Consider the following 25621-nt stretch of genomic DNA (forward strand, 5'->3'; position numbering starts at 1 on the left):
AATAGTTATAACTTGCAGGACTGCTGCAGTGATTAAATCATGTTATGAATGTGAAGCATTTATGACACTGCTGAATACAAGAGTTCCTACTACTTCTTAGCCATAATTATTATATTTTGATTATACTGGAATTAATATGGAAAGCATGACCAGGTAATAATAGGCTTTGAATTCAGCTTGAAGGCAAATAGAATTTGTACATATATAATAATGGTAATATCTACCATTTACTAAGTGTTAATTAAGTGTGAGCATGTTAATACACTATCATATTTAATCCCCAAAACAATTATTTGATTAACTCACAACAGTAAGTAAGTTATTGTTCCATTTTAAAGGTTAGAAATTTGAAGTTCAGAGATATTAAATAATTTTTCTAAGGAAAAGAAAATGATTCAATTTAACTGGAGGGTGAATGTATTAAAATGTTATTGATTCTTCCAATAATATATACACCTTAACTAGGGGTCTCAGGAAATATAAGATATTAATCCAAAGAAATATATTTTTAATGATGGAATTTATGACTCCTAAAAGATTGTGAAGAAGAAATATGAAGGTGGGTATGAGGAATATGGCTGAAATGTTTATTCATTCATTCATTCCACATGTTACTAAACTTCCTATTATGCGCCAGATTTCATAGGTTTTCCACACCGGTTTAGAGTATTAAGACTTATTCTCTTTTTTCCCCTATTTATTTTAAATAATTTCAAATGTAAGCAAATGTTGCAAAAATAGTACATATTCTTTTCATCTAGATCAATCTAACATTTCACTGCATTTGTTTTCTCTCTCTCCCTCTGTGTACATACATGCATATAGATGTATATACAAACATTTCTTTTTTGGCTGAACCATTTTATAGTTAGTTACAAGTATGGACACACTCTACCTCTAAATACTTCTGCACATATTTTCTTAGAACAAGGGACTACATAACCACAATAAAATGATCACATTCAGGAAATTAATCATCAATGATATTTTGTTACCTAACGTACTTTCAATATTCAAATTTATCCAGTTGTCTCAATAATATTAAAGCTTTTTTCCTAGTCCCAGATCTAATCAAGAAGTACATTGCAGTTAGTCATCATGTCTCTTTAATTCAGAAAAGTCAACCAAGCCCTTTTTTTTTTTTTAACTCTTAAGACATTGATAGTTTTGAAGAGTCCACGTGATTTATTTTGCATAATATCCCACAATTTGACTTGCTTGCTTTCTCATTGTTTTTTTTCTTTTCATTTCTGAACATTACATAGGTGATATTTTCTCCTCATTGCATCACATTGGAAGTTCATGGCATCAGCTTGTTTGATCTGTTTATCTATAAGGAAGATAATGAACTTTTTTGGGGGGGAGGCGGGGCAGAGTCTTGCTCTGTCACCCAGGCTACAGTGCAGTGGTGCAATCATAGCTCACTGCAAGCTTGAACTCCTGCACTCAAGTGATCCCCCTGCCTCAGCCTCCCAAGTTGCTGGAACTTCTAGTTTGTGCCACCATGCCTAGCTAATGTATTTAATTTTTTTATTTTTATTTTTAGTCAAAATGAAGTCTCAGTATGTTGCCCAGGCTGGTCTTGAACTTCTGGGCTTAAGTGATCCTCCTGCCTTGGCCTCCCAAAGTGTGGGATTACAGGCATGAGCCACTGTGTCTGGCTGAAATTGGAATTCTAAAGAATCAAATTTTGCCCCAATTTGCTGTGCTGCCTGTGCTTGGAATAAACATTTTGCAGCCATACAGAAATCAGAAGGTAGGTATGATGATGATTCTATTCTTCATTTATGTAACTGAAATTATGTTCATTCAATCATTCATTCATGAATGGATGGCTCTTTCATGAAACAGTTTCTGTTCATGATGGTGAAAAATTATTTTTTATAAGTTAAGGATTTTTACATACAAGGCTGGTATTTATATGGGAAGTCTGACTTACTACTCAAGCATAGTATTCCCAAAGTAGGGTGGGGGGGACACCTTTGAAAATTAAAAATGGTAAATTTAGGATGAAAAGAAGGAAATTTTGCTTTCTGTAGCAGCTATAAAGTTTATTACTTGACTTGAGTGACTGTGGATCAAGTTACATAACTTTTCCAGTCCGGGTTGACTTATTTCAAAATGAAAGGGATAGATAGGTGATTTCTAAGGTCTCTTTCCTTTTGACATTCTGTTTCTGTCTAAATTTGTTAATATTTTAAAATACAATTTCAATGAATTCATTGAATACAAATGTATAAGAGGTTATTAGGCAAAACTAGCATTCTTGGAAACTTCCCCAATGTCTTAAGCAGACATCACAGAAAAATCACAATAGGCTCAACGGTACCACTAATTCTTACCTGCTTCTGTTTATTTCGCAGTCTACTATGGATCTTTATGATTCAAATGCCTGACTCATTTTTCTAGATATGGTTACAGTTTATCCTTCTTTTCATGACTTTATCAACTTATTCTTTGCCTTTTGATCCCTACCATGTTTCAGATTTGCTCTTTGACTTTGCTGTTGTTGGCTGATAAAGTTAAACATTTCACTACATCATTCTGGCCCAGGGTCATACAGGACCTCAGAAGTGGTGGTTTTTCTTGGCAATAGCATGAGTTCTAGGCCACAAAAGCAGTCTGATCTAATAAGCCAATCTGTATATTCTTAATTGTTAAACTCAGAGAGGTAAAAAGCACATTAACCTTTTCAGTCCTACCATCACATTCCACATAATTCATTTCCACTTCATGGTGTATTTGTGGGGAAAGTGAAAGTAGAAGCAACTCAAAAGGTTGCTCAAAAAGAGAGAAAAATATAGAGGGATATTGATAATTTAAAATATCACTGGATTAGAGAACAGATTATAGATCCATTTTCTGAATGTGTTTAACTGATGAGGTTTATTCATTCACTTAGTCATTCATGATTCTATAACACTATAAGGATAATGGCAAAGGAAACAGATTCTGTAGCTTGTCTGCTTAAGTTTAAATCAGAGCTCTGCTACTTGCCAACAAGGTAAGTCAGTTAAACTCCATGTGCTTCAGTTTCTTTTTCTTTTCTTTCTTTCTTTATTTTTTTTGAGATGGAGTCTTGCTCTGTTGCCCAGGCTGGAGTACAGCAGTAGCATGATCTCAGCTCACTGCAAGCTCCATCTCCCAGGTTCAAGCGATTCTTCTGCCTCAGCCTCCCCAGCAACTGGGACTACAGGCATGCACCACCATGCCCAGCTAATTTTTGTACTTTTAGTAGAGGCGGGGTTTCACCATGTTGGCCAGACTGGTCTCGAACTCCTGACCTCGTGATCCACCTGCTTCGGCCTCCCAAAGTGCTGGGATTACAGCTGTGAACTGCGCCCAGCACTTCAGTCTGTTTATTTAGAAAAATGAGAAAAATAATAGCAGCTATTTCAAGGTATTGATAGTAATTAATCAGTTAATGTATGTGAAATCATTTAAAACATTGCTTAGCACATAGTAAGTGCTACATAGATATTAGCTATTATTATTAATCAATAGTTATTGATATCCTATTACATGTCTGACATAAGGAATTGTGTACACATTCTTGAAGTCACATAATAAGTCAGAGTAATATTTGATGCTCAGTAGTTAACAGAGAATATTCCTATCCATGGGATTTCTTCCTCAAAGAATAATAATGACTAAATTTATTAAATGTTTGCTCTTTGCCTAACACTCTTTTAGATGTCCTTTATAATTTTTTTTTAGTTTTTATTTAGTTTTCATTATACAGAAAGTTTAACTCTTTGCCAAAAGTCATATGACTTGAAAACGGTAAAACCAGGATCAGCCTTAGGCAGCCTGATGCCATGATTCTTTGTTCTAAGTAACAACGGATATACACAAATCTTTTGAGATGTGTCATACAGTCTCTTCTTTCAATCCACACAGATTTATTGAGAATACGGTACATGCTCCTAGTGGGTAGAGAGGAATCAGACATAGCTCCCGCCGTCAAGGAGATCTGAGTTTCATGATGAAGATACAAAAATGAAAATGACTATGTGTGGAATGTGCTAATAGTGATATGAGCAGGGCAAGCTCAAGGCACGAGGGAAGGTCAAAGGAAGCTTACGAAAGAGAGAGATTCTTCGGCAGTGTTAAGGTAAGTAGACGTGGAGTGGCATTTGAAGCAGAAAAACAACATGTGAGAAAATCCATGATGCATTTGAGAAGTTACAGGATTTGGGGGCTGGTGTTTATATGACAGCATGTAGGAGACATGAATTAGAAAGACAAAAGGGGGACATGAATTCACGTTGTATGCTAAAGTGAGGAGTTTGACATTTATCGAGGAGGCATGGAGCTTCTTTGAAAACATTTAACTAGGACAATGACCAGAGAAAATTTTCTTGGCAAAGATCATTATATAAAACATATTAAGAAATATTTTTATCACGTCTTTGAATTAATGGTATGTTTTAGGGAAACATTTGTATTAAATCCTCATTTTTGGGATTTCCACTAATGCATTTCAGTAGGGAGTATTACTAACACTACTTATCACAACTAACAACAACTACTATTTTTTTTTAAGTTTACAGCATGCCATGCTTTCCACTCTTTATCTTCCATCTATTCTGACTTCTTTATTATTCCAATTTTTAGATAAAGAAACCGAGGCTTAAGAATGTTAACCTTTACAAATTTGCCTCAGAATCATGACCCTGTGAAGAAACCTGAACACAGAAGTCTTAAATGGATCCCATATGAACACCCTTTTCTGCCCTTCATATGGGACCCTCCTTCGAGTCCCCACTGCATGTGGGCCATTGTGCCAGGGCCAGTTCCAACCCAGTCCACCCAATCAATGGCCGTGCTCCTGTCTTCCTTGATAGCAAACCTTGATTTTGTTCTGGCAGTAGTTCTGACCAGGGACATACAGGCACAAGGGTTCTGGTGACCTACGGGGAAAGATATTCCTCTGATAAGAGAAGCATGTGAGATGATGGTCCCCTTCAGTCTCTCTTGCTTGCTTTGGTTTTGTATGCTCTTGGAGAATGTCATATTCAGAGCTGAGTAGCTCTCATGTCATCTGTTAATAGAGATCTTTGAAGACAAAAGCCAACATGCTGAGGATGGTGGGAGAAATGAATGTGAAGATTTCAAGTGTCTGTGTGGGATCCTGTGATATGCTGTCCAGATCTCACTGCAGGAAGGAAAGATAATTACTCCCACCCTTCGAAGTGCTGCTGCCCTCAACTGTCGATCCCTTCAGGGATTGTATCAGCAGCACAGAGCGTCCCTTCCTAAGGTCCTAAATCCCATAACTAATGGGCTCAGGATCTCTAAGATGGCAGCCTTTTCCTCCTAATGGAAGAGAGCTCTGAAAGGTCATCTAGTCTCCAGAACTCCTCATTGAAGGTCAGCTGTTTTCCCTGGGCCTTTATAACAATTGGACTTCTCCCTGTGCCAATGCTGCCTCTTTTTCTTTCCTTCCACAATGTTGATCCCCAAAGTACTCTGTAGTAAACCTTTCCCAGGCTAAAAACAATTTTAGAGTCTGATTCTTGGGGAACCCAACCTGCACCAGTCCTTGATGGCTGTTTTGGGCTGCTGAACTAACTATGGATCATTTATATCTAGGTATTTTGTTAAGCTACCAATACACATATCTTATGGTTTAAACTATATTTGACACTGATCACAATATTTTGTACACATTTGTTTATCCTTCCTCCTTTCTAGATAAGCTGTGATGTCACCAAAAGTGTTCACTATTGTATTAGTCTGTTTTCACGCTGCTAATAAACACATACCCAAGACTGGGTAATTTATAAAGAAAAAGAGGTTTAATGAACTCACAGTTCCACATGGCTGGGAAGACCTCACAATCATGGTGGAAAGTAAAAGGCATGTCTTAACATGGCAGAAGCCAAGAGACAATGAGAGCCAAGCAAAAGGAGTTTACCCTGATAAAACCATCAGATCTCGTGAGACTTATGCACTACCACGAGAACAGTATGAAGGAGACTGTCTCCACAATTCAATTATCTCCCACCGGGTTTCTCCCACAACACATGGGAATTACGGGAGTTACAATTCAAGATGAGATTTGGGTTAGGATACAGCCAAACTATATCAACTATGCTATCCTCATCACTGCATCGCCCTCCAAGTTTATAACAGTAAATTAAATCTAATAGGCACCCAATAAATGTGTGTTACATGAATGAATAAAACCTATACTTATCTAAATGACTCATATTCATGGCCACATCCTGGCGCACTGAACTATTTTTGCAGAGCTAAACTTTGTACATGGTGAATTTTCTAAATCACACATTTCAGAAAATGCACTAAGCAACCTGAAAAGGATCACATGCCATATCTAATTTTTTCAAAAAATGTGGCCAGTCTCAAATTGAAAGTTAGTGTTTAGATCTTTATAAAACATTCTATTGGTGGTACAAGACAGCATATTTCAAAACATTGGGTCCTGAGAAATGGTAAACCTACACCAAGCTTTACTCTCTAGAACCTAGTTCCCTCAGAACAAAGTTCATAAATTATTATTTTTTTCTTTACACAGCTGCAGAGGTAAAACAAAACAAAATGCACTTACAACAAAATAAACAAAAAGTCCCAGGTTCAAATCCTAGTGTGGATGCTAACTAGAGCTTCATCTTGGGCATGAAGTTCTTCTGTTTATTAAATGGGAAAAATCAAGTGTTCTAAGAATGCTTCTTAATTCATTTTAAAGCTGTGATTCAGGCATTTATTCCCAAGTTTTGTGTGCTTATTTTCTGTTTATGATACCATGTGCTAAATTTGTTTTTTAATATTTTAGCAAGGAATCATTTTTTCTCTCTTTATTCTTACATTCTCCTGTTAGTTCCTAAGAATTGCTTATTTGCCTGGCCCACTCAGAAACTAAGAGCTAGGTTAACACTTAGATCTCCTTATTAAAATATTTTCCTTCTCTTTCATAGATATTATCTTCCACTTCTCTTATATTAGCTGCACTTTATAACTGTGTTTTACTGCAAACAAGGTCTTCTAGGAAGTATGAAGGCATTTACATTTTTATGTAAAATTTAATGCATGCAATATTAAAAAGAACTCTACCGTTTATTGATTATCTTCTATGAATTCAGTGCTTCCAAATCTTTAATCTTAAAAGAAACCTGACAAGGTAAAGAATTTGTCATCTTCCAGATGAGGAAAGTTAGGTTTTGGACAATTAAGTAACATACCCAAGGCAACTCAGTTAAGTCAGTGGTGTATTGAGGATTAGAAGTCAAAGCTCCATGATCCCCAAAGTTGTATTGTTTCCTATACACCAGAGGGCAAAGAGACAGGCAAACAGCAGCTTCCAAGGACATAGATAACTGTTTGCAATTCCTTGCCAAGAAGTAAGATAGAGATAACTATTTTTATGAAAATTAAGACTTACATGGAGCTTAATTAATGCAATGTTAGATTTTAGAAATTATTTGACAAAAACCTAATGAAAGAATATTGACCAATTTTTTGCATCTATATTTTTCTTTTTTAAGAGATTATTCTTCCCAGTGACCTTCTTAAGTAACCATTAGTAAATAAGGATTACTTGATAAGTTAAACTTAGAGAAAACTTAGAATGATTAAACATTTGAAAACTTAGCTAGTTTTATTCTTTTTAAGGTGTCAGAACTTGGGAGGAGATGCAGAAATACATAATTTAATTTTCCCCAATTTATTAATCAAATAATATATTAGCTACATGGAGGGCATTTTAAAATAAATAAAACGATCTACTTGGTCATCACTATAACACAACAGTTGTTTTCATTTCTTTTTCTTGTATTTCCTTTAAGCCTCTCACAATATGAGGTTGTGAAATCTTTATATTTGAAGTATTTGTTAAGAATAGCATACCGATGGGAACACAAGATCTTAATAAATATGATTTGATGAAAAGACACCAAAGTTCAGCTTTTGCTCCAGAGAATACAATGTAACCAGCTTTATTTGATATAGAATCATTTACACAGACTGTGGCCTCTAGTTAGAGCTCATAACGGCAGAAAGAAATATTGAATATGAAGAAAAAGATATTTTCCAATGAGATATTAAAAGATGACATAGGCTGAGAGATCGGGGGGGGGGCAGTTTGAAAGGGGAAAGATGATGAATAGTTTCTAGCATGTAGAGAGATAATATCACTGTGGGTTTTTTTTTTTCTTAGAATATCTTTTCAACCAAAAAAGGGACATTCTGTTCATTGAATAAAGGGGTAAATAAATGAATAAAATCAGCTTTTTTTTTTCCTACACAGCTGCAGTGGTAAAACAAAATGCACTTACAAAAAAAAAAAAAAAAGAAAGAAAGAAAAAGAAAAAGATAAACAAGAAGTCCCAGGTCCAAATCCTACTAAGCAGGGTCACCCGTCAGCAGGCTGCTGCAGCCACCTAGGTGATGGCAGACAAGTGGTGTGGACGAGGGTGATAGCAGCGGAGATGAAGAGAAGCTTGAGAAATGGAACTTACTTGAGATTAGGAAGTTTGTGCTTGGGAAATCCACAAATTATCTCCCTGGACTGAAGCTATACGGAAAACAAAATCAAAACCAGAGACCATGTCCAAGTTTACCACAAATGATTACTTTGATAGGATCTAAAATGTTTGTGACCCGAACACCACTTCTTGAAGGCAAATCTGATGAGCCAAGAGATAATCAAGAGGGTGGCTTTGTGGGCATAGAATTTGAATAAGGGAGCTAACTGACTCGGATGCTGACTAGCACTAGGGAACATAGCCAGATTCAGCATTCTCACAGTAAGAATGGTCTGGCCAGCAAAGTCAGAAATACTTGAAGTGCAGTGGCCATACTCCTGTGCCTCTTCCTCCAGGAATCATTTCACCGTTGAGATGGGCAATGCTGCTGCCTGGACACTGATATTCCTCCTCTTCAGTCCCTGCTGACTACCCCTGCTCTGTTTGCTTCTAAAACGTTTTTTTGCTACATTCCTGGGACTAGCAAACTTCTGTTTTTATAGCTCATTTATTATTATATAATTGTCTAGTGGGGATTAAAATTTGCCCATTATTGCCAAGGTATATAAAAGAATATAGCTACTATTTTTTTCTACAAATGATCAAAATATTCTCACAAGCCTTTCTTTCCAGAGGTAGAGGGGGTCAAAAGGGGAGATTAACAATTAACCACTTTTCTCTTCAAATTATTTTGGGTTATTTCTCATATCTTTCTCTTTGGAGAGACTGTGTCTTACTTTGTTTGAGCTATTACATCAAAATATCTTGGATTAGGTAATCAATAAATGACAGAAATGTATCGCTCTCAGTTCTAGATAGCTGGGAAGCCTAAAATCAAGGCGCAACAGATACAGTGTGTGGTCAAGGCCTAATCCTCATATATGGTGGCTTCTTACTGTATCCTCACATGATGGAATAAAGAAACAGGCATCCTCGAGCCTCTTCTCTAATGGCACAAATCCATTTTGTGGTCCTCATGACCTGATCACCTCCTGAAGGCCCCACTTCTGAATATTATTGCACTGGAGATTACATTCAACATACATATTTTGGGAGGATGCAAATATTCAGACCATCACAGACTGCATGATCAAATTCAAGACTGAAATAGTCTAACGGTATTGTTTCTCTCCTCTAAAGAATCTCCTTTTCTCCTCCTTCTCCCAAATATGGCTTTTTTCTTTTTGTGAGCCTTGCACTGTCACTCAGGCTGGAGTGCAGTGGCATGATCTCGGCTCACTGCAACCTCCACCTCCCAGGTTCAAGTGATTCTCCTGCCTCAGTCTCCCAAGTAGTTGGGAATACAGGTGCCTGCCACCATGCCTGGCTAATTTTTTTTGTATGTTTAGTAGAGACAGGGTTTCACTATGTTGGTCAAGCTGGTTTCCAACTCCTGACCTCGTGATCCACTTGCCTCAGCCTCCCAAAGTGATTACAGGAGTGAGCCACCACTCCCGGCCCTTCTTGATAAAGAAGGAAGTTCATGTAATCTCATGTCAGTAAGAAAAGGAGTCTAGCTGGGGCCCTGTGCCCTTACTAGTTTCTAGCAAGTGTGGTTGGCCTGGTTGCTGTGCACATATTTTTCTTTCTAATTTAAAATTTAAAACAAAAAATGTATATGCGGGTGTTTCATTTTGGTGCTCCCTGCCCCAGATCAAGTGTGAACACTGGGTTGTCTGCATTTTTTACAGATTCATCTTTCAATACATCTCTCCTTACTGATCTTCACCTCCTAGGTCATTCCAATGAAGCAAGGACTATGAACAGCAGCCTGCATCTTTTTCTATTTTTCCAGCCTCTCTGGGGCTCCTCTGCTATCTCCTCACCCCAGTGTCTCCTCTGGGCAGGGCCGTTTGAGGGACTCAGGCAGTATTCTTAACTTAACTGAATCCCTTTTACATCTTTCTTCTTCTGGCCTCACACCTAGAACTGAAAGTTCTCTCAACTCATCTTTCTGTCTAGCTTCCCTTTCTTCTGCCTTGTGGCCTCAGTCCTTTGCCTTTTTTTTTTTTTTTTTTTAAATGGCAGAAGGTATTTGTGGAAAGCCTGCTTACTGATAAAATACATAAGGGGGTACTCTTTAGATACTATCACCTTTAGGCCAGTCAAGGAGCTAAGATAGTACTATTGTTTATCTTTTCTCTGACCTTTTATGTGTGTATGGTTGATCTTAGGGATTTACTCCCAGGAGGCAATCTCTCTTTTGTCAAAATTCTTAGGGATACAGATAGTCTCTAAAGATAAATATATATTTAAAAACAACAGAACACACACACACACACACACACACACACACACACGAAGGAGAAGAAAGAGATAATATTTTAGAAGAGTTGATGTGCTAGACACTGCTAGAAGATTCACACACATTTTCAAAATCAATAACTCACAAGAACTAAATCCTCTATTACAAATCTAAAAATGGAGACTGCCAAAATCTCAGGTTTATATAGTTATGTATTTACTGATGTCCCACAAGTACTCCAAACCCAAAATGGCTGCTTATCTCTGTATAGAGGCTCCTCATTCCTCATCTCCCATTACAGTGAATGTCGCTAACATTGAAACATACTCTAGGGTCAGAAAGTTTGTCATCATGCTATATCACTTTCTTTAAGCCATTCTCTTATCTAAGCAAATACAAAGATTTTAAATTTCTACCACCTTAAAATATTCTTCTTTTTTGTCCTATTTTCTCCATCTACTCTGTCACTGGCTAGACACAGACATTTATCACTGCTCACTTCCACAATGCAATAGAATCCTAATTGGCCTGTTCTATTTCATATTCCCTGTATTATTTCTAAAACATAGATTTGATCACGTCATATGATATGGTTTGAAACTATGTCTTTACCCAAATCTCATGTCAAAATGTAATCCCCAGGGTTGGAGGTGGGGCCTGGAGGGAAGTCATTGGATCACAGAGTTCTCATGAATGGTTTAGTACCATCCCTCTTGGTACTGTATAGTGAGTGAGTTCTTATGAGATCTGGTTGTTTAAAAGTGTGTAGCACCTTCACCCTTGCTGTCTTGGTCCCACTCCTGCTATGTAACATACTTGCTCCGTTTGCCTTCTACCATGAGTAAAAGTTCCCTGAAGCTTTCCCAGAAGCAGATGTTGCCATGCTTCCTGTACACCCTGCAGAATCATGAGCCAATTAAACCTCTTTTCTTTATAAATTGCCCAGTCTCAAGTATTTCTTTATAGCAATGTGAGAATGAATTAATACATCATGTCCTCACTTAAAATTCTTTAGTGGCTCTCCGTTTCTTCCTTAAGAAAGTCCAGCCTCCTTAGCATGATTTGAAAAGCTCCTTGATTTGCCTATTTGCAGTCTTATTTCTATGCTTTGTGGTATTTCACACTTCTATGCCTTTGCTCTGCTCTTTTCTTGGCTTTAAACCTATTTTACTTATTTACCTGTCTCTGTCAGTTTATTTACTTGCCAAAATTAACCCAAGAGTAAAGATTTTCTGATGCCCCAAATAAGATCAACCCATTTTCCTTTGTGCTTCTACAAAGTCATATACAATAGGATGCTTTCTTCCTTATGTGCATCTAGTTATCCAGGGATATTAGTGTTAGTATATCTTATGCCCAGAAAACTCTCTGCTTCTTAGTAAGCACCTAATAAGTATTCAAAGCCATGTTGAAAGAGAAATAAAGAGGAAAATAAAAGTAAGAAAATATAGAGCATAAAAAGGAAATAAAAACAACCGGCCAGGATCAGCTCAGAGCTAACAGGGGCTCCCCATTGCAGGAAAAGGTAAAAGAGAGATCCTCAATGCTCCACATTCAAACTACAGATGTCTGCAATACCGCCTACGAGAGAGCCCCTTGGCCCTTATAGTTCCTGAGCTTAGTACAGGGATCTGCCTAGAGTCCGCATGACTACATTGTCCCAGAGAGGAAATTCATGCTGGGTCTCACCCACTCCTGGATCACAAGCTGCTGTAGCAAAGTGCTATTTTGAGAGCTGAGCCAATATCATACTACCTCTTTTCCTGGGTCTCAATAACCCTTGAATTTTCAAATCCCTGGGGACCTACCAACATCCCTCATATCTACTCACAGGCCTGCAGCATTGAGACATCAGCTTCACTCAGTGTATCAGCTATGTCCCTAGTACCTGAGCCCAGGAAGCACCTTATAACTTGAGCAACAGGTAGTCAGCACATCAGGGAGGCTACTTTTGGAATACAGGGAGCCAAAATATTTGCTCCATGAAGCCTGAGAGCCACTCACCCAAGGCCTCTGCCATTAACAGTGACTCAGTCCCCTCCAGCATTGGGATTGCCACACACCTGATTGTTCTGCCTAGGGAACCAAAACTTGGCCCATTTAGGCTACTAATGCCACTCCAGGTGCTAGCACACACTGCCCAGGGATGCAAGGAGACCAGCCAGCCCAAGACTGCTGCTGCCATTGCTAATGCCTGTGTATGTCATCTGGAGGCCTGAGGACCAGCCTGCCAAGGCTGTCACCACCAGTAATCTCACACACTTCCATGGGATTCAAAGAACATTCTCACAAGGGTCTGCTGCAGCTGGTGCCCATACATGGCACTCAGGGGCCTAAGACCTGGCCTTCCTGGCAACCTAGTTCCCAGAAAAGCATCAATACAGCTTTCACAAGTAACGGCAGCCAGAGTCACTGAGGAACTCATACATACCATTGAGATTAATTACAGCTTAAATCATATGAAGACTCTGATACCTACCCAGAAACAAAGCCAAAGTTCTCTGATCAACTGACACTATAGATTCATTTACAGAAAAAAGTCTTTCCTTATAAAAGCTACCCCATAAAATTGGAAGAAGCAACTGTTGCACAAGATGTGCATATGTCCATGTAAGAACACAAGAAACATGAAAAAGCATGAAAACATAGCACCGGCAAAGGAATACAATGATTCTCCAATAAAAGACTCCAAATGAAGCTTGCAGTGAGCCGAGATCGTGCCACTGCACTCCAGCCTGGGCGACAGAGCGAGACTCTGTCTCAAAAAAAAAAAAAAAAAAAAAAAAAAAAAAAAAAAAAACAAGACTCCAAAGGAAAAAAAAATTATAACATGCTTGAAAAGGAATTCAAAATAATGATCTTAGGGAAACTCAGTAAGATACAAGAGAACGCAGACAATACAAAAAAATCAAGAAAACAATTCATGATCTAATGAGAATCTAACAAAGAGATAGCTACTATAAATAAAGAGGCCAAGCACGGTGACTCATGCCTGTAATCCCAGCACTTTGGGAGGCTGAGGCGGGCGGATCACAAGCTCAGGAGATCGAGACCATCCTGGCTAACACGATGAAACCCCGTCTCTACTAAAAATACAAAAAATTAGCCGGGCATGATGGCGGGCGCCTGTAGTCCCAGCTGCTCGGGAGGCTGAGGCGGGAGAACAGCGTGAACCCAGGAGGTGAAGCTTGCAGTGAGCCGAGATCGTGCCACTGCACTCCAGGTTGGGTGACAGAACGAGACTCTGTCGGAAAAAAAAAAAAAAAAAAAAAAAAAAAAAACAGAACATGGCTGGGCACAGTGGCTCATGCCTGTACTTCCAGCACTCTGGGAGGCTGAGGCAGGTGGATTACTTGAGGTCAGGAATTCAAGACCAGCCCGGCCAACATGGCCCCCCTCTACTAAAAATACAAAAATTAGCCCGGCGGGGTGGCGCATGCCTGTAATCCCAGCTACTTGGGCGGCTGAGGCATGAGAATCACTTCAACCTGGGAGGCGGAGGTTGCAGTGAGCCAAGACTCCACTGCACTCCAGCCTGAGCAATAGAGTGAGAATCTGTAAGAAAAAAAAAAAAAAAAAAAAAAAAAAAGAACAGAACACGAATCTAGGAAGTGGAAAATTTAATAAATGATAAAAATATAATCCAGAGCTTTAACAATAGACTAGATAAAGTAGAAGAAAGAATTTGTGCATTTGAAGATAGATCTTTTGTAATAAGCCAGTCATACAAAAAAAAAAAAAGAAGAAGAAAGAAAAAGAATGAAGAAAGCCTATGTGACATATGGATGCCATCAAACGAACAATTATTTAAATTATGGCATTCCAGAAGGAAAAGAAATTGAAAAGGACCTAGAAAACATATTTAATAAAATAATAGCTGAAAACTCCCCAAGTCTTGAAAGAAATATAGTCCTCCAGATACATGAAACTTAACATTTCCAAACAGATTCCACCCCCAAAAAAAACCCTCTCTGAGGTATATTACAGTCAAACTGTCAAAAGCTAAAGAGAGAATTCTACAAACAGCAAAAAAATCTGTCAAGTCACATATAAAGTAATCGCTATTAGACTTACAGCAAATTTCTCAGCAGAAACCTTCCAGGCCAGGAGAGAATGGGATGATGTATTTAAAGTACTGAAAGAAAGAGAGGGAGAGAAAAAAAAAATGTCAGTGAAAAATACTAGACCCAGGAAAACTATCCCTCAGAAATGAAGGAGAAATAGTATTTTCCAGGCAAGCAAAAATGGAGGAAATTCATCACCACTGGACTGGTCCAACATGAAATCTATAAGAGAGTTCTACATCTGGAATCCAAAGGACAGTATCTATCATCATGCAAAAACACAAAAGTATAAAATTCACTGGTAGAGTGGGTATACAAAAGAGAAAGGAAAAAAAATCTAATATTATCACTACAGAAAATTAACAAATCTCAAAGATTAAAAAGAGGAGGAAGGGAACCAAGGATATACAAAACAGTCAGAAACCAATTAACAAATGACAGCAGCAAGTCTTCATCTGTCTGTAACAATCAGAATGTAAATGGTTTAAATTCCCAAATTAAAAGATACAGACTGGTTGAATGGATTAAACAAACCTAGATCCAAATATATGCTACTCAAAAGAAACTCAGTTCACCTGTAATGACACACATAGACCCAAAGTGAAAGGTTGGAAAAAGACATTTTGTACAAATGAAAAGTATATAGGAATGGCAATACTTATGTCAGGAAAAATAGATTTTCAGCCAAAGAATAATTAAAAGAGAAAAAGAACATCATTATATAATGATAGAGGTATCAGTTCACCAAGAGAATATAACAATTATATATGCACTCAACACCAGAATATCTATGTATACAAAGCAAATATTATTAGAAAAAAAGAGAGTGAAGGATTCCAATATAATAATAGTCATGACTTCAACACCTATATTTCAGCATTGGATAGATCATGTAGACAAAATCAGCAAAGGAACATTGGAGTTAAACTGCACTCTAGACCAGAAGGACCTAACAGACATTTACAGAGCATTCCGTTCAAAGCTGCAGAATACACATTGTTCTTAACTGCGTATAAAACATTCTCCAGAATAGACCATAGATTAGAATACAAAACAAGTCAACAAATTTTTAAAAATCTTAATCATATCAAGTATCCATTCTGACTACAATAAAGTAAACCTAGAAATTAATAACAAGAGTAATTTTGGAAACTACAAACACATAGAAACTGAACAACATGCTCCTGAATAACCAACAGGTCAATATAAAATTTAAAATAAAAAGTTAAAAATTTCTTGAGACAAATAAAAATGGAAACATAACATACCAAACCCTATGGGATACAGCAAAATCGATATCGAAAGGAACGTTTACAGCAATAAATGCTTACATCATAAAAGTAGAAAGATTTTAAATAAAGAACCTAACAATGGCTACCACATGGAACTAGCAAAGCAAGAACAAACCAAACTAAATTAACTGTAGAAAATAAATAATAAAATCAGAACATAATTAAACAAAATAGACACAAAATTAAAAATGATCAATGAAATAAAAATTTATTCTCTTGAAAGAATAAGCAAAATCGACAAATGGTTATCTAGGCTAAGAAAAATGACAGAAAACTCAATCAAAAATATTGGAAATGAAAGATGAGACATTACAACTGATAGCACAGAAATACAAGGGATAATTAGAAACTATTATGAACAACTATATGTCAACAAATTAGAAAACTTAGGAGAAATTGATAAATTCCTAGACATGAGTAACCTTCTAATATTGAACTTCAAAGAAATAGAAAACCTGAACAGATTAAAAACAAATAACAAGTTTGAATCAGCAATAAAAAGTCTCCCAATAAAGAAAAGCTCAGGATCAGTTGACTTTACTGCTGAATTCTATGGAACTTCCAAAAAAGAACATGAATTCTTCTCAAACTATTTCAAAAAATTGAAGAGATGGAAATTCTTAACCCATTCTACAAGTCCAGCCTTACTCTGATAGCAAAACCGGACAGGGACATGACAAAAAAAAAAAAAAAAACAGGCCAATATCACTGAAGAACAAGGATGCAAAAATCCTAGAAAAACATTAGCAAACTGAATCCAACAGCACATCAAAAAGATAATAAATCATGATCAAGTGGGATTTATCCCAAGAATGTAAGAATAATCAACATATACAAATAAATAAATGTGATACATCACATCAACACAATGAAGGTGAAAAACTACAAGTTCATTTCAATAAATGCAAAAGAAAGCAGACTGGATAAGATTAATCATCCATTCATTTACAAAAAACCTTTCAACAAATTTTCTATATAAGAAACATACCTCAATACAATAAAAGCCATATAGGAAAACACACAGCTAATATCATACTGAATGGGAAAATGCTGAAAACCTTTCCTCTAAGAACTAGAACAAGACAAGGATGTCTACTTTTACCACTCTTATTCAACAGAATACTGGAAGTCCTAGCCAGAGAAATTAGACAAGATAAAGATATATAGGATGTTGAAATTCGAAAACAGGAAGTCAAATTTTCCCTTTCTGCAAATGACATGCTTTTATATAGAGAAAACCCTAGTGGTTTGTCTACAAACTCTTAAGCTGATAAACAAATTAAGTGAATTTGCAGGATACGAAATTGACATACAAAAATCAGTAACATTTCCATACACCAATAATGACTTAGCTGAAAAAGAAATCAAGAAAGCAATCCAATTTTACAATAGATAAAAAATGTTTAAAATATCTAAGAATAAATTTAACCAAGGAGGTAAATATATCTACAATGAAATTATAAAACACTGGTGAAAGAAATTGAAGGAACACAAAAAGTGAAAAGATATCTCATGGTCATGTATCGGAAGAATTCATATTGTTAAAATGATCATACTATGTAAGATGATCTACAGATTTAACACAAATTCCATAAAAATACCAATGGCATTCTTCACATAAATAGAAAAAGAACAATTCTAAAATTTTCATGGAACCACAAAAGATCTCAAATAGTTAAAACAATCCTGATTACAGAGAAAAAAGCTAGAGGCATCACACTACCTGACTTCAAAAATACTACAAACAGCCAGGCACTATGGCTCACACCTGTAATCCCAGCACTTTGGGAGGCTGAGGCAGGTGGATCACCTGAGTTCAAGAGTTTGAGACCAGCCTGGCCATCATGGTGAAACCCCGTCTCTACTAAAAACACAAAAAGGAATTAGCCAAGCGTGGTGGCATGTGCCTGTAATCCCAGCTACTCGGGAGGCTGAGGCAGGAGAATCGCTTGTACCAAGGAGGCAGAGGTTTCAGTGAGCCAAGATTGCACCCCTGCACTCCAGCTTTGGCAACAGAGTGAGACTCGGAAAAAAAATAAAATAAAATAAACACTTCAAACATCTAGTAAGTAAAACAGGATGGTACTGGCATAAAAGCAGACACATACACCAGTGGAACAGAGAACGCAGAAATATATTTACGTATTTACGGTCAACTGATTTTTAACTAAGGCTGCAAGAACATATACTGGGGAAAAGACATCTTCAATAAATGGTGCTGGGAAAACTGAACATCCATGCAGAAGACTGAAACGAGGCTCCTATCTTTCACCATATAAAAAATAAATCAACTCAAAATAGATTAGAGACTTAAACCTACAACCTAAAACTACAAAATTACTAGAAGAAAATATGGGGGAAACACTTCAGGACTTTGATCTAGGCAAATATTTTGTATTAAGACTTCAAAACCACAGGCAATAAAAAGAGAAATAGACAAATGAGATTATAGTAAATGAAACAGATTCTGCATAGCAAAGGAAACTCAGTGAAGAGACAATCTGTAAAATGGGAGAAAAATATTTGCAAACTATCCAACAAGGGACTAAAATCCACATTATAAAAGGAACTAAAACAACTCAACTGCAAAAATCAAATAATCTAATTTAAAAATAAGCAAAGGATCTGAATAAACATTTCTCAAAAAAGGAGACGCAAAGGGCCAATAAGTACATGCAAAACTGCTCGACATCATTAATTATCAAGGAAATGGCAAATAACCACCATGAGATATCATCTCATCCAAATTAAAATGGCTATCATCAAAAACACAAAAAATAACAAATGCTGGCAAGGAGGTGGAAAAAATTAAACTCTTACAAACAGTTGGTTGGAATGTAAGTTAGTACAGCTTTGTGGAAAATAATATGGCATTTTCTCAAAAAACTGAAAATAGGACTACCATACAATTGAGCAATCTCACTATTGGGTATTTATCCAAAGAAAAGGAAAGAGTATTGAAGAAATAGCTGCACTCCCATGTTTGTTGCAGCACTATTCACAATAGTCAAGATACGGAATCAACCTAAATGTCCATCGACAGATAAACAGATAAAGAAAATGTGGTATATATTCATGATGGAATACTATTCAGCTGTAAAAAAGCAATGGAATCCTGTAATTGGAGGCAGCATCAGTGAGCTTGAAGGACATTAAGTTAAGTGAAATGAATCAGCCACAGAAAGATAAAGATACCACATGTTCTCATTCATATGTAGGATCAAAAGAAATTGAGCTCACAGAGAGAGTAGAATTGTGATTTCTAGAGGCTGGGAAGGGTGAGGAGAAGGAAGGAGAAGTTGTTTAATGGGTGCAAAGTTGCAGCTAGAAGGAAAGACTAAGTTCTAATGTTCTGTAGCACTGTAAGGTGAATATCATTAACAATAATTTTGTGTATATGTTCACAAGCCAGAGGAGAATATTTTGAATAGTCACAAAGCACAGAAATGATAAATGTTTGAGGTGAAGGATATACTAATTACCCTTATTTGATTATTTAACACTATCTATGTATCAAAATTTTACTCTGTCTTCCATAAATATGTACAATTATTATTTGTCAACTAAAAATAAAAATATAGAAAGTAATGGAAAAGAAAGGAACGAGAAAGGAAGGGAAGGTTAGTCAGAAATGAAGGAAGAGAGAAAGGAAAGTAGAGAAAAGGAAAGACAGGAGGATGGTAAGATTATTAACCACAAGGTCAGTGTCAAGATTGCTATGTCCACATTTTCAGATGCTTAAGCATTTGTCCTCAGAGTAATATGACCTCTAAAAAGTACATTTGGGAAATTATCCTACCTGGAACACTCCCAGCTTACTTCTCTTGGGTTCCTACTTAGCCAAGCCTTGCTGGGCATTTTCTGCACAAAACATAGTAAGAGTACATAGGAAGTAAATGTGTTTTGTTCTATTACTGTTATTTTCAAGACAGATTAGTTAAAATACCTGTTATCCACATCCAAGACTAAGTTGTCAGCCTTGGCAGCTTCCAGAAGGGCTGTCTGGCCTCCTGGATTGTGATCTGGGTGGTTGCCACATACTCTGACATGAAGGCTCCCTGCCTGACTCTTGGATTCATGGGCCAGTACCTTATAAGGTCAGAGGCCATGGTGTCCCATTATTAGAAGTAAAAAGAAATGGGTGGACAAAGAATGATAAGGCTTATTTGACATCTGGAAATAAAATAATATTTTGTGGTACTGGATCTGCTTTTGTGCCATATCTGCCTGTCTCTTCTGCTGTTCCTTCTTCTTCCCTGTAGTCATTCCTGTCTTAACTTAGATGGGATGATAATAATGACAATGACAGTGTCAACAACAACAGCAACAACAACACAATCAGTAGTAACAAGTAGCGTATCTGTCAGGCATCAGGTACTAAATATATTACATAGAATAGTAAATGTAATTCTCAGAATAATTTTTCAAGGTGGGTATCATGTCCACTTTATAGAATAAGAAGCAAACTTGGAGAGCTGAAGTAACTTAGTCAAATTTACATAGTCAGGTACAGAGTTGGGTTCAACACCCCCACCCCAATGGTTTTCCATTGCCCTAGAGAACATTTCTAACTCCCTACCATCATTTTTCATGAATGGCCTACACACCTTGGTGATATAATCTCCAAATTCTTTCTTCCTTGCACACTTCGCTCTGATTATGCCAATCGAGTGGATTCAATTTTTCATTTATGCCTTGCTCATAAGTGGCTTGGGGCCTTTGTACTGGCTGTTTCCCTTGCTTAGAATATCTATGCTCAATCCTTTACATGGCTGGCTTCTTCTCCTATTCAGAATTCTGCTCAAACATGACCTCCTTGGAAAGGTCTTTCTGGGCACACAGTCCAAAGTAGTTCATGATACTCTGCCACACTCCTGTCCCAATTCAAGTGGCCAATAATGCCATTGGCTTCTGAGTTTTGAGACCATATTTCCAAACACACTAGATCATGAGTTTTATATAATCTCTTGGTAAGCAGAAGAAATAGACATTATGGCCGGGTGCGGTGGCTGATGCCTGTAATCCCAGCACTTTGGGAGGCCGAGGCGGGCAGATCATGAGGTCAGGAGCTCGAGACCAGCCTGATCAACATGGTGAAACCCCATCTCTACTAAAAATACAAAAATTAGCCGGCCATGGTGGCAGGTGCCTGTAATCCCAGCCACTGAAGAGGCTGAGGCAGGAGAATCGCTTGAACCCAGAAGGCGAAGTTTGCAGTGAGCTGAGATAACACCACTGCACTCTAGCCTGGGTGACAGAATGAGACTCCATCTCAAAAAAAAAAAAAAAAGAAAGAAAGAAAGAAATAGACATTATCTCCATTTTATTGATGATGAAGGTGAGGCTAAGAGAGAAATATTAGCAATGAATATAGAAAATTAGCAGATATAGATCCACTGCCATGGGCCCAAAATCATAATGGGTACTTTCACCTCATTACCACAAACAATATGTTATCTCTATCACAAAGAATCAGACACAGGTTTTGAATTTCAAATCCAGCAGTTAATCCACCCTATCTTCCTCTAATAACCATAGCATACATAATAGTTATACAAAATAGTAAGCTTTTCAAAAAAAATCTTAGTTTGCCTATACACAATCAATAAAGAAAACTTGGTGATTAAATAAATATATATGGTGTAGATTAATCAAAGTTTCGGTTCAGAGTAACAGAACAGCAAAAAGAGAAGAGAAAATGCCCAGTTTATTTGTGTAATCCTGTTAGTTCCTCAGAAAGTGCTCCATTGACTTGGTTTTAATTAAGCTTTCCTTAAGCCTAAGATTTCTGGTAATCTAAGTGAGTGTCGGTGCCAGGTGGAAATATGCCAAATACTCCCAGATCTAATTTTAAAAATTCTTCTTCTTAGCAAACATCCATGACACAGATTCTGCTGAAAAGTGACCTCTATCCAGCTGAGGAGCACTGGTTGTACATTTGTGTTTGGTGCTGACAAAAGAGTCTATGCTACTAAGAATATTAAGTTATCGTCTGGCCTCTGGATTGAGGAGGTAGCATTATGTAAGGAAAACAGCTGGATTAAGCATTAGTAAACTAGTTTTGCTACTAACAATCCATGTGGCCTTGGGGATACTAGGGCACTTTTCGGAATTTAATTTCTATCAGTTGTCTGAATTAAGTAGATCACGCTACGGACAAAAACGCCTCCTGGAATTAAAATGTCATACTTTCTGCTTTTTATTTAAAATAGGTAAAAAGCTTTATGCATTTCTTTAAAGAAGGCAACATTTAAAAACTATTTGTATTGAATCCACCATTCTTCCTCTAGTCTTGAATTATTCTACCCTTATTTGTCTGCTTAATTTCTGCCCATTTCTTGAGAGTGACCTCAGATACCGCCCCCCCCCACCTTTTTTTTTTTTTTTCGGAGACAAGGTCTGGCTCTGTTGCCCAGGCTGGAGTGCAGTGGCACAATCTCGATTCACTGCAACTTCCACCTACTGGGCTCAAGCTACCCTCCCACCTCAGCCTCCTAAGAAGTTGGGATTACTGGTGTGCACTACCATGCCCAGCTAATTTTTGTATTTTTGGGAGAGATAGCGTTTCACCACATTGCCCAGGCTGGTCTCAAATTCCTGAGCTCAAGCGATCGATCAGCCTCAGCCTGCCAAAGTGCTGGGATTTTAGGCAAGAGCTAATTTGCCCAGAAAGATACCCCTTTTTTTTTCAGTAAGTATTTACTGACTACTTCAGGTTGCCCTATTACTGACTACTTCAAGTTGCCCTAGTTGGCCTCTTCTTGGTGCTCATAGTCTTCTCTTTTATGTCATTGAGTTCATGGACTCTGTATTTGGTCATTTCTCTAACTATGGCACATTATATAGCATAATCCCCATAGCAGATGGACAATAGGCATGTTTGAATCAATAAATGAAAGATAATAATAAAGAATAGAAATAAGTAATATCTTTCTTACACTTTCATAAAGCTTTAAATTTTACACATTGTTAAATAGGCTTTTTGTTTATTTATGTGTGTGTTTTTGGTTTATTTTATAGATAAGTAAATGGAGGGTCAGAGACACTGTTGGTTACCCAAGATTGTATTCCAGATCACTGGTGAAGCCTGTTAGCAACTCCAGGCATTTGAGCTAGGATCTGCTACTTCTCAACACTAGGCTACAGACATTCTCAGCAGTTCTCATCTTACTGGGCTTAACAATAATGTACAAGGAACATAACTGCAAAGTGGGCTACTGTGTCTCACAAGATGAGAACAAAGGAAGTGCTGGAAGAGTTTCAAGCCTGGCTGCAGAAAGCTGGAAAGATGACAGTCTACTTGGGAAGATGATACAAAATGTCTGAAAATTTAAGCAACTGCTCAAGACTCCTGTCTTATGAGGGAAAGGAGGCGGGCTCCCTCACAAGACATTAAGGCTGCCTGTGAGTGCTGTCACCAGTAGTGTTACTAAGTTAAGATCCTAATGTACAGTGTGGACACATGAGTGTTTCTTTTTCTTTTACAAATGCTGCTAAAGAACATGCCCATAGAGGATATTTGCAACACCTTATAAACTAAACCTGACAATAGGAAAGACCATACAAAAAGTATGTACCTTTTAACTTTTTTTCCTTAAGAAAGAAGTTCTAGGTAAGGTAACCAGGTAAGAAATTATTCAAATAAAATTAGAAAAATCAAATATTGCTCTGGTTATACATGTAAAATAATTGCATTTATTCATTAAAATAATGCATTGTATGTATTGATCCATCTATAATTTATGAGGCACTGGGCAACCTAATCATGAATTCACTCAGTCATTTATTGTGTCTGTTATTTCAACCCACATTATTGAACTTCTGTTATGTGCAAAGCTGTGGCCAGGGTGTGGATTTCTCCATGGATAAGACATATTCTGTCCTAGAGAGGAGGCTAGAAAAAACTATAGTTTAATGAGCAGATATTAGATGCTCTGTACTATGCTAAGAATTTTATGCACAGTATTTCATATGAAAATTGTAATAACTCTGTTAGGCAAGGCTTATTGTAGTGTTCTTAGAGATGGTGTATTAGTCTGTTTTCACATGGATAAGAAAGATAATGAGACTGGGTAATGTATAAAGAAAAAGAGGTTTAATGGACTCACAGTTCCACATGGCTGGGGAGGCCTCACAATCATAGTGGAAGGTGAAGGAGGAGCAAAGTCACATCTTACATGGTGGCAGGCAAGAGAGTGTGTGTAGGGAAACTGCCCTTTATAAAGCCATCAGATCTCATGAGACTTATTCATTGCCACAAGAACAGCATGAGGAAAACCCACCTCCATGATTCAATTACCTCTCACTGGGTCCCTCCCATGACACGTGGGGATTATGGGAGCTACAATTCAAGATGAGATTTGGATGGGGAAACAGCCAAGCCATATCAGGTGGGAAAATGAAAACTTAGAGAGCTGAAGTAAGTTGCATAATTCACTTAGAGTTGGTTAGTGGCACACCCAGACTGGAAATCCAGGTCTCTCAAATTGCAAGTCTTTAAGCCAAACCATGGGGTAAACAGCTGAAAATTCTGTTAAGTTTCAAATTATGATTCAGCTTATCTGATACAGGGCCTAAGGTTCTGCTTTTCTAGTGAGTTGCCACATGATAACCATGTTTGTGGTCTATGAACCAAATTTTGAGCAGCAAGGATATAGAAGACCTACATATTCAACTCTTCCTTCCAAAAAAGGACCTAAATTTTACTCAGAGTTCTCTTCTCTCCCTCACTGCAGCCCATGTGACTCAATGGAGTCAGACCCTATGTCCATCTCCAACCTGAATCTTGGTCACTTTATTACTCTAATATTTTATTTAATTTTAATTAAATTAATTTAAATAGCACTATTGTAGTTAATATAAATAGCCACAGTGCTATTTAAGTTAAATTCATTACAATTAAGTAAAATAAAACTTTTATTTCCTCAGTTGCTCCTGCAGCCTTAAAGTGTTTAATAGCCATATCTGGCCAGTGGCTACTACATTGGCCAGTGCAGAATGCAGCATTTCCTTTTTGCAGAAAGTTCTATTGTGCAGCACTGAAAGTTTAGAGTAAACACAGTAATTCAACTTCCCTTATCTCAAAATCCTCTTTTTAAGAGCATGATACTCCCCTAGCAACTACTATCAGCCAACACATGTATAGTTCAGCTAGACCGGCCCAATATGATTGAAGGACAGGACTAAAATCCTTGGTTAAGGGAGAGGTTTCCTCTCTCTTTCTTTACACACTAAATTAAACAAGGAAATGTGTATCTCCACTTGTTGGTGGCAGCCTCTGCTGCCTTCGGGTGAAAGGAGGACTTCTGGAGGGCAAAACAGAACCCCTGGTGGACTTGCAGTAGAACCTCACCTTCCTTTTTATTTATAGCTTCAGTGGTTATGAGCCCTGACAACAGTTAGTCTGCTTACATTACTAGACAGACCCATTGTAGTAGAACAGAAAAAACAAAGCTAGATTGCAAAGACTGGAATAAATAACTAATTCTTTAATGTGTAGATATATTCACAAGCATCAAGAACAATCAGAAAATT

At 37.3% G+C, this 25621-nt stretch overlaps 1 protein-coding gene and 1 long non-coding RNA gene across 3 annotated transcripts in view; one reads left to right on the top strand and one right to left on the bottom strand.

The window, feature by feature from the left end:
• The window catches only part of TENM4 (teneurin transmembrane protein 4), a 3002963-nt gene that overhangs the window by 1540240 nt on the left and 1437102 nt on the right, over nt 1-25621 (bottom strand). The window contains exon 5 of the mRNA XM_063608694.1: nt 14806-14866. The gene's annotated coding sequence lies outside the window, so the exon portion shown is untranslated. The remainder of the gene's footprint in view (nt 1-14805; nt 14867-25621) is intronic.
• LOC134731255 (uncharacterized) lies at nt 478-23627 on the top strand. Of its 2 annotated transcripts, none has more exons than XR_010113477.1 (3): nt 478-1756; nt 3901-4114; nt 23108-23627. It is a non-coding gene; the product is annotated as an uncharacterized LOC134731255 (long non-coding RNA). The 2 variants fall into 2 exon arrangements; XR_010113478.1 differs by lacking the exon at nt 23108-23627 and adding an exon at nt 8270-9335.

Source organism: Pan paniscus, chromosome 9 (assembly GCF_029289425.2).
Source record: "Pan paniscus chromosome 9, NHGRI_mPanPan1-v2.0_pri, whole genome shotgun sequence".
In the NCBI taxonomy this organism is placed as follows: Eukaryota; Metazoa; Chordata; class Mammalia; order Primates; family Hominidae; genus Pan; species Pan paniscus.